At 37.2% G+C, this 14747-nt stretch overlaps 1 long non-coding RNA gene across 1 annotated transcript; it reads left to right on the top strand.

The window, feature by feature from the left end:
- The first annotated feature begins 373 nt into the window (after nt 1-373).
- Nucleotides 374-2027, top strand: LOC121502253 (uncharacterized). Its single transcript, XR_005990897.2, has 5 exons — nt 374-686; nt 753-868; nt 1171-1376; nt 1691-1883; nt 1952-2027. It is a non-coding gene; the product is annotated as an uncharacterized lncRNA (long non-coding RNA).
- Nucleotides 2028-14747: the final 12720 nt, after the last annotated feature.

The raw sequence follows: 14747 nt of genomic DNA, 5'->3' as shown, positions 1-14747 counted from the left end.
CCTTTGAAGCCAGCTCTTAACATTAATCTATCCGTAAATAAGGGCCCACTTTCAGGGCCCAATCAATCTCCAAAGCATTCGGTTGCATTGTCACAGTCTGTTATGTATATTATAAGATTGGTTTTCAAAAAGAAACCTTTCTCTAAACAAATGCGAGCAACGGTTTCACCGATCACAAAAGCACGTGCCACTTGAAGACACAAAAAATATCCGAACAAAAAACACATACACAAGAGACATTCGGCGGTGTCCGAGCCCCAAACTTGGCTCACTTTTTAATTTGACGCAATTGTTATGGCATCGATCTGAAATGAATTTCGAATTGTCAAGGGCTAAGGAACCTAAACAATTAATGTCAAAAGCTATTCGAATATACTGGGGGCCTTAAAGCGCTTTCAAATGTCACTGAGCATGTCAGGGCACACAATCGAGATACCAAAATGGCCGTCGCAGAAAGAATATATGAAACTATATTTCGCTACTGACCAGGCGGCTACCGGGCTGATCCCCAAGCTAAAGCACAGCAGGCGGTTCCGCGATCTGATATTACTTTTGGCTTAAGGCTTTCAGCTCCAAGACAATCCTTGAGTCATCCCGTGAGGGTGCCTCAAAATGGGACTATATAAATACTCTTTCACTGAGGTATATTCCTTTTGAGAAGAAGCTTGAAGGGACTTAACTTCAAAGTAAATATTACTAAACATAAAACTAGTTTCTTGTTAAAATAAAAGAAATAATATAATACTTTCAAGGTTAATCTGTTAACAAATTACAAGTCCCACAGAACAACTTGCAAATAACCAAGACCTTACGAATTTCTTAAGATTAAAATCTAAATCAAATGAATTCTATAGAATTAATAGTTAAGGTAAGACCTTACGAATTTCTTAAGATTAAAATCTGAAATTAAATTCTTAAGAATTATTAGTTAAGATAATAATATATCATTAATATTTTTAATCCTCCCTCCATAGAGTATTCTGTTAATCAACCTAAAATCTGATTTTTAATTGGCTTTTGTTATGGCTGCATTGTTGTTGCCTGGCTTGGCCTCAAGTCGGGATTTTTTCTTTGCTTCTGATTTCGCTGAGAACGAAAGGCAATTCATCATAATTCATTATAAATATTTTTGACATTTTTTTTTTTCTTCGTCGATTCTCGCCGATGCAGTGTTGTGGAAACTAATAAAGATGTCATTGGCCAGAGGAGACAATCGGACGGCGAGACACAAACACAATCCTAAACGGGTAGACTCCGATCTATGTGTGAGCCATAAAAATGGTTTATATCCATGGTTATGCCGAGGGCAATTCATAATTTTCATAATTTACGCTTTGTTTGCCAAAACATTTGGCGCCTTCAAGAGAAATTTTCCAGTAAGTGGTATATGTATGTATATGGAAAATGGGCTGGTAATGGGGTGTGTTTTCCTCTCCAGGAACCACAGAGGTTACATCTTCAATAAGTCAAATTTATGACTCCTCTTACCTACTCCATAAATCATAGAAATTCCTTTAGGAGAATATTTCAGAAATTCATAATTAATTTTTAATGCTTGACTGCCCTCAGTACACCTCTTTATAGTCCTTCTCCTACTCTCTCTCTCTCTCTCTCTTGATTTTACTGGCTCTTCGTATTTTTTAACATTTTTGATTTATAATTCTTTCGTTTTCCGTTTTTTTGTACTCAGCCATTCACTTGAAATGTTTTCGAGTGCATTTCAGGCGCAGAGTTGAAGCCGTTTAATGCCCGCGCAATATAATATTGTAATTGCAAAGTGAAATGTCATTATGTATTGCATTTTGTAGCCATTGAAGCAGCGTCAAGTGCTTTGGCCCGTTCCGGAACCGCAATGATACACTTGGAGAAAATGTGTTTAAAGGGTGAAATTTATTATAAATCTAGATTCGAAATGTACAATGTCAAGCTAATTATTTAAATGTATTTATAGGAGTATTATTAAACTATAAAGGATACGTGAACAAGTTTTGGAACTCTCTAACCAGAACCATAAAAATAACATCATAAAAATGATAACATAATAATACTACACAGTTGCTTTTAACTTTCGAAAGTAAATTATTATATTTTCTGAAAGTTTTCAATGCTTTTTTAAAACAGAATGTTTAGTAAATTAAATGAGCTTTAAATTTCATCTCAAAATATATTTTATTTTATTTATCTTTTTTTTTTTATATATCAGAAAATGAGGGGGTTATTTTCTCCAGTGCACCCATGAACTTGGTTTGAGGTTTTGTGTCGAAGGTTGCGATTTTGCCCTGCCAGCTGGTCGCCTGCCAATTCAAGTGGGCGAAAATGGCAAACTCAACTCCGCAATCTCGAAAACCCCACCAGCCTTAACACTCTGGTGCAGAAATATTGCCGACGGCAACTCGAGAGAAGTCAAGTCAAGTTGGGTTAAGTCGCAGCCCAAAGTCACATGTGTCAACTGCAACTCCCACCATTCCGGAGGCTGTTGTTCTTTTCTTTGGCTAACTGTCAGCTGTGGCTAATTAAATGAAAGCCCGTCAAGTGCTGGAACTCTCGCTAGTTGTTCCTGGCCATGTTGTGTGTGTGGAAAAAGCCGGAGCCTGCCATCTTGGTGGCTGTTTTCCGCTCGCAGGGGCACATAATTGTCAAAGGTCACAAAGCTAAAATGGCTAAAATGGGTGTGCTGTGTCGGCTAGTGTTGTGTTCCTGCGTGTGGGTTTGTGGCCAACACCTCAGCATAATACTGTGGCGCAAGTTAAGTTAGGGCAGGTCCACATTAGCCTGGGCTTTGATTAGCATGTGTAAGAACTATTATAAGTAGAACAAAATAAAGATTTACTTGTGTTTTGGTTTCCAAGGAAGCATAGTTTTTTTTTGGAAAAATATACTCAGTAAAAATAACTTATTTTTTGTATCCATTTGACAACAATAAAGCCTTATGTTACCCTTAAATACGTTCCTATAGCTTAACCGATTGAGTAAGCCCAATTGTCTGTCTAATTGTGCCTGCCACAGCTGCCCCCCTTCAAGTTTTCAAGGACTTTTCAGCCGCAGTCCATGAAAAAAACACCACAGAATCTTTATAGAAATTCACATCCCGCAATTCACCCCCTCGGCCGCCCCTTCCCTCTGGTCTCAATACTGTTGCAGCAACGAAATGCGAAAAATATGTTAGTGGATAAAGAAGAGAGGCGACTGTGCCAGGGGTGTAGTTTTGAGGGGGGTTTGATATAAATTAGGCGAAATTTTGAAGGAAAATATTTAGCTTTGGTTTGGTAGTATATCTTTAAAGTATAAAAATATATAAGACATTTTATTGTTAAAATAAAAATAGCTAATTAGCTTTTAATAATGATATATTAAAACATTTTTCACATTATAACCAAAAAAGTAGTTTAATTTTAAATACTTTCTTTAATTATCTCCTAATTAAAACGTTTTCCTGTTAGCCATTCTACTTATGATACCCTCCTAAAAAAAACCCACCCCCGCCTCTGTGATAAGCACTCCTGTTTTCACAGCCTCGACTTCACTTGGCCTCTCAATTATCGTTTTTCGGGAAATCTGACCCCGGCCCGGATTTGTACTTTTTTTTTTGTGTATGCGAACCGAAAAAATGGTGAGTTTCCTTTTCATTTTTTTATAATTGTTATTTTTCGCGCACACTTGAGCCTAATGAATAAATAACATTAAACATGCTCTAATGGGCGAGCGATTTTCGTGGCAGCGTTTGGAAAAGGCGGGGTGGAAAACCGGGGCAAAACATTTTCATTGTGCGAATACTGAAGCTGAAGTGGGCCGCAGACGAAGCCGCCCACTTGAGCCAGCGGCTGCCTATGGGAACAGATTTTCCGGCCAGACTTCCAAAATGCATTGGGAACACCCGAGTTTAGCTGAAAGATGAAAGTTCGCAGCTCCTTAAACCAGGTGTCCCAGTCTTAGTTGGAAAATAGTTGCCCAAGAAAACACTTTGTACAATTATCTATCAGCCACAATAGGGAACTGTCGCCATCGATTCGAAGGCATTTTGGGCCAAAAGCAACGCTAATTGGCAACGCAAATTACGATCGTCATAATATCAAACACAATCGTTGGCCAACACAATATGGAAAATTTTAAATGCAACAATCGGCAATAACAATTGGGAAGTGATGATCGACTGAGCTATGGAATATTTTAAACAAATCGAATTTGGCATGCTCTTAGCGAGGGAATAATAAAATGTTAAATAGATGTTAATAGAAGGGTTTTAGGAAACGGGGAAAATTTAATAATTGAGCACGTTTCCGGAAAAGGAAATCTAATTGAAATTGAATTCTGTTAAAATCAAAAAATCTATGGAGAGGCTTTTAGATTTATATATCAAAAGAAATTAAATATACAATCAATGATTAATGCTGATATGAAATATCATGGTTATACTTTAAGAATACCATTTATATTTTGCAAAAATGAATATATATATATGAATATTTCATTAAGAGACCCTCAGGCCTAAATGTAAAGCATCCCCAGCACCCCAATCAATTATGTGACTAAACAAATTCATAGCTCCCATCTATGTTAACAAAAGAAGTTGACCAGAAATTAGCGCTTTTGGTAACACACCACAAAAGGTACCACACAAAAAGTCCAACAAAAGATGTAGAAAATAAATTCAAATCCCCAAAATAGACACAAAAATATGCGATTTTCTGAATGAAGAAAAAAAGTCAGCTACTCAATGGGGACTAACCGAATGCCTACTGGCCCATTCAGGAAATTCAGATCACTGATCAAATAAACAAGTCAAATTAATCGTTTAGGAAAGCGGCTAGAGGAGGCGATGGGCGCGTGTGAAAAGAATTTTACCAATTAGCGGGGCGTGTGTGTGCTATAGCCACCATACCGCAAAAGCTAAAACACACTCCGCCCCTTCGGCCACTGGATAATTTCGATGAGGCACCGCGATAAACCCTTGGAATTAGCTTGAGCAGCCGAGCAACTGATGGCCCGGCCCAGATAAGTGCAGCTGGAACCCCGGACTGAGCTCTGCTCTCTCTCAAGTGGCCGGCAATTAGGGGTTGCAGTGAAGAGCCGGATTCCGGAAATCATCCTCGAACAAACGACTCGCGCCCCAAATCAAAAAACCGAAATAAAAACGCAACAAAGTGTAAATAAATTTATTAAGGCTATACTTGGCTAGGGGTTAAAAAAAAACATAAAGAATCGGAGCACAAAGGTGGAAAACATAGAACTGGAAGCGCAGTTTTCGCACCATTTGAGCAATAGAACAGCGTCGAATGGAACAAATACAGAAATGAAACAAACACAAATAGCGATCATGGAACAGACAATGGCAACTTGTTTTGTAATTGCAATTGTTTCGATTTAATTGTACTTCTTTTCTATTATTTATCTCTTTTTATTTTTGACCCGTGGAAATGCGTAACAGCGGCAACAGGCGGACCTCGAGAACAAAAACCCTCATCGATCCGCACTGTAAGCCATACACCTTTGCTGGATACACCGATATAGACACACCTGTGCAATCGCCAGTTGCTGCTCCATTCCATTCCAATAGAGTGACGCAGTTACCCATTTTTTTATCTGTTTACCCGCCTCATTGCGTAATACTACCAACAGAAGCTGAAGTCTCTACAGAAGTTAACCCAATAACCACTTTGAGCCAGTTATCGCAAAAAATAAAAATACAATAAATATACTGCAAATGAGCTTTTACAATGGATTTTAAAGAAATTTGTTAAAGGTAATGGGAAACTGTTTCTATGTTTTATACAATCAAAAAGGAGGCTTGAAAATGTGGAATAAGAGTAAAACACACCACGGTTTTTCCAAAAATTTATTTACAAAGCCTGCTTAAATAATAATAAACGTTATATTGTTACTTTTAATCGCTTAAAATGTGTATTTTCTACTAGCACTAGTTTAAACTGGAATTTCCTTTAAAGTTAGAGCATCTGTTTTCGTTTACTTTCGTCAGTGGATTAAGCCAATATTTAGAATATACAAAAATTGTAGATTATTTGAAAGCCAAATCGTGATTAAACTTAGTACAGGTGCAGAAATCAAATAAGAACTAAAGAAATATATTTGAAATAAAAAATACGTTAGCTGACCTACAGTTTTGTTAACTTACCGTTCCTTTAGAACTCCTAACTAAATTTAATAGATACAAAAATCTATTTGTCTCGTTTATTAAATTAAATAATTGTATCCTTAAAGCTTTGTAAAAAAATACATTTACCCTTATATATTGGGCATATTATTGCCATTGAAATCCATTCGTTTTTCGTCAAATTAAAATTTGTGTTGTATAGCCTTTGCCATAGTAACAATTTCAGCGTCCGCTAATTGGTTTACACGCCCCAATAAGCCACAATCCTTTATGTCACAGATACAGGCTTATATTTACAGTGAGTCTTGAAAATATAGGTCTAAATAAAAATACTTGAATGGAATTTTCAATTCCCTAAATTTATGAAAGATAGATTTTGTAAATAATTGTAAATTTTTAATGTTGGAGATAGAAATACATTTATATTGTTACTCCCATTTTCAGTTTTATCTATAAAATCAAAGCATAGGAAACTGTCAATTTTATATAAACTTCTTCTTGGAAAGGCTAATTTGAAATCTCAATTATATTAGTCCATACTTTTATCTATAAAATCCAAGATATTAATCTTCAACACTATCATTTTGACCATGACTATACCCACCCACAGTATTCATATTTCGTATATGAATTCGGCGAAAAATGTCTCGCCAAAAGTTTGCATTTCTCTCAATTTTTTCGCATGCAAGTCCCACTCGATTGAATACGATGCCATATCAAAGCCTTTTTCGTCTGTGACAGCAGTTGCCGAATGGCTGCTCCTTGCCAGGCCGCTGCTCCTTTTTGTGACAGTTTCGAGTCCTTTTGTACAAGTTTTTCAGCTACCAGTAGATGCAGTGCACTAAAAGAAATTTGACTTTAATTTAAAGAATATATTTCTTAAAGGAAATATAATAAGAAAGGAAAATAACTTGGGAAAGCCACAGGATCTATGATTCTAATCAAAAATCGATCATAACTAAGCCAAAAATTCATCAAATTCAATTCGGAAAGCTTTTTAATGTTTGATTTTTCCAGGTTAACAAATCTGCATTCTGAATTTAAAATTTTAAGAAATTAAAATTTTTGAAGATTTTTGAGAATTTTAATGATGTAACCCCTTATCAAAATTTCAGAAAAATGAAAAAAAATTTTGTTTCTTTGGAATATAGACAGAAAGATTCGCCTGTTAATGCTGATCAATAATATATATGATTTATGGGGTCGGAAATGACTACTTTGCCGCTTTTCAAGCTTCTGATTAAAATTATAGTATATAAATATTATAGGTATAAAAAATGTATCTTGTGGAACATATTTTTCAAAGAAACCAAATTTATATTTACAAGAATCAATCAAAAACTTGTGCATTAATATTTAATTCTTAAAAATATTATATAGTTCTGTCTTATACTATTTTATTTATTTTATTAAAGATTTTTTCAAAGTGCAGAATGTGCATTTCATTGGACATCAGAAATTCGGAGATCCCTCTGATGTTGCGTAACCCGAGACCGGACAGACTCAATGTTTTGTCTAATAAATTCCGAAACACTACACTTCCGTCACATCATAAATCAAACAAAATATATATACTTGGGGAGAGCCTATAGCGATATCGGATCCGCTGCTACCCTCATATGCCCGACGACTACGACGATGATGATGGGCACAAAGAATTAACGTAATTATGTTCGCAACAGAGTTTGCGCCATAGAATTCGCAATGGTATCGAGCGTAAACAAAAACAAAATCAAACAATAAACATGCCAAATCAAACGAAATGCAGCGGAGAACAGAACACCTTTTCCCCTGGACATTGAACATAATGAACCCTAATGATATCGAACAGGGGCACCCAGGAGGCAGCTGCCTGGAGTGGGGTGTCGAGGGTTTCTGGACCATAGGTAGCCATGATCGGGGCACTCGTGCTAAACAACAAAACCAATCGAGTGTTAAGCGGAGCTACGAATTACAAAGTCAAACTACAAATGGCCCAAAACAAACAGATCGAAACTACTCCCATTGTAGGGGCTCATTTGCATATAAGAGCAGAGAATGTCTTATAATAATGGGGAGAAAGGGATCGACTGTGTGGATACCCAGTAGGGTTTTATTTTTAAATAAATTTAGAGTTAAAAGTGGGGATATTTCTTTATAAACTAAGCCAAGTTTGTGCTAAAATATATCAAGAATATTGTTAATATTATTGTTTAATGATAAACTTATAGGATCATATAAGATTATATATATCTTGTAGCATTTTTATTTGAGTGAAAAGTGGATTAGGAAAATTCGAAAAAATAAAGAACTTGTCATAAAATATATGTTACATTTCCTCTATCAATACTATATACCCTTCTTCTCAAAATTCAATCGGTATCAAATCTCTGAACTGCAGTTGCAAGATCCAGTTGACGCTTCCACAGTCGATTGGCAGCCAATCGGGCCTGTTGCTCCTCTGTTTGCCATCGTTTAGTGGCCGGCAGTCAAGTCAAATAATATGGTATGGCTTATATCAGACAGATCCACACAGTAGTTGGCCCTTGTAGGAGTCGTGAGCTGGGTCCCATCACAAACTATTGTTAATTGATTTGTACATACGCGGACAGCGTTGTTCTCTTCTCGACTATTAACTGGAATTTGTCGCTTCGCTTTTTGTCTGACGGTTCAGTCATCTCTGTAATTAACATTGGTCCAAGTCGCCAAGGCTCGACAGGATTCTGTCAATTGGTTTTGTCGCGACTGTGTTTGGCCTCTGGGGAGACAGCTTCCCGTTTCCTGGTAATAACAGGGTTCGGTGACAGGAGTACAAAGTCTGAACAAATATTTGAATCCTTTTTTGGGACTCTTCAGGGGGGAATCCTTATACTGCTCATTTGAATTTTAAACATTTATTGTTTAAATTGAATTTGATTGTTAATTGAATTTTATTTAGCGAAGCAATACAATATTCTTATGAAATTTATTAATTTGTTGGTGGTGGTAAACAAAGGGAGCTGCTATTTATAACCATTAGCAAGGTATAATGAAGGTTGTTGAATCATGTGATTATAATCAGGTGAACACTGTAAACACTGAAATATTTATATAAATATTTTGAAGAAATATGACTGTTCTTAAATTTCGAAATTATATTAAATTATTATTAGAATAAATGAGACTTGGACTTAAAAACCCCTACCCTTGGTATATACTTTTGGAATTAAAGCAAAATCTTGTCTTAAAGTTAACTATTTTATATAAATATCGAAAAGCAATCCAGAAAATATTTAGACTCTGGATTTTATGTACAGTTTTTTGTACGATTTCTCACACTTTAAACCTATAAATCGAAACTTATCTAGATTCCGTTTTGCAAGCCAAAAACATCCATTCATGGAAATCGGTAGTTCGACATAAATGACCAAAGTAAACTGGGTCACTCGACTGGCCAAACCTTCCGTTTGGCTCTTTACATAATTATTGGAACGTAACATTTGTCACACAAACCGCCAGAGAGAATGGAGTCGGCTCTGGGCGAAAGTGTTTGGCCCAACCCAACGCCAGAACTGGGCAATCCCAAACCCAAACCCATTCCCAAAACCCAACCCAATGCTGGGCCAAATCAAATTGCGTGCCAAACTGCAACCAGCAAATGATTATCTGCCTAGTTTTTTATTTGAGACTCGCGTTGCTATTCTATAATTTGTAATGACAAAATGCAATTAATTGCAGGGATTGTCCGAGCGATGGGTTCTGCGAGATTACAACTAATTACGGCTCTAATCTTGGGTCCGATTTTGGTCCAAAAGAAATCGCGATGACTCGTCGCTGTTGTTTATTACTTCATTAAAACCGCATTAATACCGCTCTTCACTTGCTGTTCGATTTGTTTAAATCAATAATGAAAACAAGCAACAACAATGAGCTTTTCGGGCCGAGAAAAAGGCCAAATCAAAACAGAAAATCGAACAAGCCCCGAACCAATCCCATCCCCACAGAGCCGACGATCCGATCCCAAGCGAGGGGCTTCCAACCCAGACAATGCCGATAAATTAGAAAATAATGCGCACCCATTGTCCGCGGGCTTTGTTTCATTTAAGCGCTTTTGTTGTTTGCGTTTTGTTATTATTGTGGGGCCCCCAGCTCAGCCCCCGATGACCCCGCAGCTCCATGACCCGGCTCCCAGATCCTACCACGGTGCTGACTGGTGGGAAAGAGCATTGGGCAGACCTTGCCATGGATACCCTCCCCCAGGGCTTGTGGTAAGTTTTATATTCTTTATAAAAAATAAAATCTGAAGAGCTTAAAAATAAATAAAATATACCTAGAGGTTGTTGGAACCTTTCTTGCCACCTGTAAAAGTTTCTAAATGGAAACAATCATTTCCCTAAATTAACAGTATGTTTGATTAGTAAACTCTTTAAGAATACAATTTTTAAAATTTAGCATAAGAGATCCTAGGCTTTAAGAAGTTAAGATCCATTTAAGCTTGAATTACTTAAAACAATAACCAGATTACATTTGTAAACATAATAACTTTAAAAGATAATTCTAAAGAGTATCCCCTGTTTATCACTTTTAAACAAGAAAGGAAGCTAACTTCGGCACGCCGAAGTTTGTATACCCTTGCAGATATTATTTCATTGCATTTTACCTATACTTATTATGTTGAGAGTTTGACAGTTACAGTTTTACATTCCCAGTTTTACATTTTCCCTACACCTACCGATCGGTTTATATGGCAGCTATATGATATAGTTGTCCGATTTTCATAAAATTTATACCAAAATTCTGAACTAATAAAATAAGCTTATATCCCAGAGTAGAAAAAAATAGTTTGAAAAACAACGAAGTTATAATTTTTTTTCTATTAATTTCCTGATCGTTCCTATGGCAGCTATATGATATAGTCGTCCGATTTTCATAAAATTTTTACCAAAATTCAGAAATAATATAAAATGATCATATGTCAAAAATAGTGCACATATGTTGAAAAACAGCCAAGTTATAATTTTTTTTCTAAAAATTTATCGAACATTTGTATGGCAGCTATATGATATAGTCGTCCGATCCGGCCAGTTCCGACATATATAGCAGTGAGAGCATATAGAAGACTATATGCAAAGTTTCATTCAGATAGCTTTAAAACTGAGGGACTAGTTTGCGTAGAAACAGACAGACGGACAGACAGACAGACAGACAGACGGACAGACGGACAGACGGACAGACGGACATGGCTAGATCGACTCGGCTGTTGATGCTGATCAAGAATATATATACTTTATAGGGTCGGAAACGTCTCCTTCACTGCGTTGCAAACTTCTGACTGAAATTATAATACCCTGCAAGGGTATAAAAATAATATATATATTCCATAATTCATTTTCGTTATTCCGCCTTGTATCTAGTCTCTCTGTCCGTCTGTGTTTTTGCTACACGTTTCTCAACTCTTTTCAACTTTTGTTGAATGAAGCTGATTACTCAAATTTGGTTTTGTTTGCGATTCGTCAAGGTGTTGATGAGTTGAGCAGACCCGACCCCCCAGCCCCTCAGAGCTGTTGCCAAAAAAACGAAACTAAACAAAAAATTGTTATTAAATGTGATTAGTGTCCGAGAAGAAAGAGAGCACAATTCCGTTGGCCCAAGTGTATTCTCCGGGGTTACAGTTATAATCCTAAGCTATTGGCAGTTAGCAGACGCGGAACCCGACCATCTGGTGGCGTTTAACCCATTGAGCCGATCGGACAAGTCCCACAATGGGCGAAATGCAGTTATCAAAGTAAAGACTCTGTTTTTCTATTTTCTATTTTCTGTTTCTATTTTTGTTTCGGTTGCTGTCTCTCTGCTCTTAGCGACGTTTTGCTTTCTTTTCTGGCCCGGCTTTCTTCTGTCGCTTCGACATCGGGCAGATGGCGCATGGATGGATGGATGGGATGCCGGCCATTGTGCGCCAAGGGACCATTGTTCTGCCCATCCCCATACCCATTCCCTGCCTTCCTGTTCCTGGTCCCGGTGTACGGGTTATTTGTTTGTCCGGGAGCCTGCATTTCCGCTCGTTGTTTGCCAAAAATGTAAACAGTTTGCGTAATCGGCTGCCTAATCCCCCCGCCCTCAGACTAGTAGTAAGCGTTATGTAATCGCATGTCGGGCCACATCGAGGAGTTAATTATGTCATAATAGAGACCGGGGAACCCAACTCGTTAGGTCCTTCGACTCATCATCATCTGTTTGCCTTGCGCCAGTTGTTGGTTCTGCACCCTCAACTACGTTTTTCCTATTTGGAGCTCTGTAACTCCTCTTTTGTGCGGGGACACGGGACAAATCATTGCGCTAACCAAGCCAGAATTAAGCCTTTTCCTTTAAAGGACTAATGGGGAATAATGGTTAGTTGCTTTTGTTGGTTCCTGTATTTGTTGTAGGGATTTTGGTATTTATTAATACCATTTGGGCTGATCTATGAGTTTTTTGTTAAATACAAATAGATGTTGGAGGAACTGTAAATATTTTTAAGGAGCTTAACAATAATCATCAGTTAATTATTTAATATTTTTATAGATATATTTATAAGATTTAATATAGCAAGCAAGCAACTCCTAATGCTTTCTTGTTCACCAATATTTTTACCCAAAACCTTACCTTTTATGTTAATAATTTAAATACCCAAAAGTAAATTATTTATTTTGTTTTCCTTGTAAAACTTTAAAGGATTCCCAACTCGCTGCTCTTCTGTCTGAAGTGCGAAATTTTCACAGCCTTCCCTAAAACGCTCTTCAAAAATTTCCAACCGACTGCCCGCTTTCATCATTCGGCAACCATTTATCATAATCAGTGGCCATTGAAAAACACCACGGCAGAAGTGACAAATTTTAAACAAATTAATAAAAAATATTAAAAACCATGAAAGACACCCGCAACAGGCCACAAATCAAAGGCAGGCTTCAGGCCAGACGAGAGGGCCCTCTCCGGGGAAACATGCTAATAAAACACAAATTGACGATAAAATTATTACAAATTTATGCAAATATTTGCGTGGCAGGGGAGGGCTGAGGTAGCCACCCTAGCAAGCACCCTGGCCTGGCCTGGCCTAAGCAAATTAATGGGCAAACACTTGAGGCCGAAGCTGAAACTGTGAATCCGCATTCGAATCCAAGTCCGAGAGATGCACCAGCGATGGGTCACATGGTTCTGGTGGTGGTTTCCGTACTCGTTGAGCCCATGATTCGGGCAATAATTTATACGCCAATGCGCACGCGATGTGCGATGTCCTGCTGCGCGTAAACAGGAAACAAATTACGCTCGAGAGCAGTTATGAAATGCCATAAAGACTCCCGGATCTGCCGGATCTGCTGCTGCTCCTGTGCCTCGACTCCGGCTCCTTCCGCTGCTCCCGCTGTTGTTGTTGTCCTCGTTTCACTGGACAGGAACAATACTGCATTAGGAAGCCGCAAGGATGGATCTCAGTCAAATGCACTGAAGAAAAACTGTATATCATATACGGGACCTCTTGTATATACATATATGAAGTGTAGTACCTAAAATATCTTTAACTAAAGTTTAGAATTACCTAAATTCAGTATAAATATATCCCTTATATATCTTTCTCCCTTCGAATTTATAAATATTTTAGTAAACAATTTTTCCAATATTTAAAAGAAGTAAGTAAGCTATTTTCTCAGTGTAAAAAAGAATAGACAATGCGGCTACATCCCGGGGTTTAATTCAAGTCCCAGTCCCTTTTAGCGCGCCCCCTGCTCCAAGCTCTCCTGACACGTGGTTGAGGAAGAGCGGCGAGGAGCACAGGACGGAAGTTTTCCACTCGGCTCGCGTCATAAAAATCCTTTCAGTTCGCTGGCCCATTGTCATGCGAACGCTGGACGCCCGCCAAGAGTTTCAAATAATATATAGAAGAGCCCTGGGATCAATTGATAAAATGTTAACAAGTATAAATATTCCCATAAATAATTACGAAAAAAATGTGAGCTCTATTGGTAACTTGGACACATTATAGTCGGCTTTGTAGAGGAAAAATAAGGGTTTTTAAAAAGGAATTATAAGCTAATTGATCAGCATCAAAGAATTGTAGGTTTTAAGCTCTGAAAGAGCAGGAAGCCGTGAAAATAATTGACTAGTGCGGAAAAATAGCTTACAAAAGAGTATATTTATATTAAATTCTAAAGCTTCAGCTTCTGTTTAATTATTTTATAGGTAAGGTATTTAGATTTATAAAACTTGATTACTTTTATTTCTCTTTTACAAAGAGTTTTTCTCAAACATAAAGTTGGCATAGTAACCTTCTTGAAAATGGATATTTAATTAACAGAATTTATCTAAAGTTAGGAAAAACTTGTTCTGTTAAATCAAAGACCAAAGAAAAGAAACATATTCTCTTAAAAAATTTTTTAAATTTTTAAATAAATTAAAACGATTACATATGTTATATTGTTATAGGTTTTAAAATTCAAAAATCCCCTAATCTAACTTTTTTTTTGTAAATTATCTCCTCACAGCTTATTTGCCTGCTAATGACGATGATCCTTTTGTTCGCTTTTCACCCTTTTTTGCTAATTAAATATATGTGTGATTTTTCAATTCCCAGACTGCGATCATCAAGCTCACATGCAGGGCGTAAGTGTTTTGGCACTCGACGCCGAGCGTCCAGCTCCGAAGACAGGAG

Source organism: Drosophila kikkawai, chromosome 3L (genome assembly GCF_030179895.1).
Source record: "Drosophila kikkawai strain 14028-0561.14 chromosome 3L, DkikHiC1v2, whole genome shotgun sequence".
NCBI lineage: Eukaryota > Metazoa > Arthropoda > Insecta > Diptera > Drosophilidae > Drosophila > Drosophila kikkawai.
The sequence above is the reverse complement of the archived record's forward strand: the minus strand, read 5'-3'. Positions and strand labels throughout refer to the sequence as shown.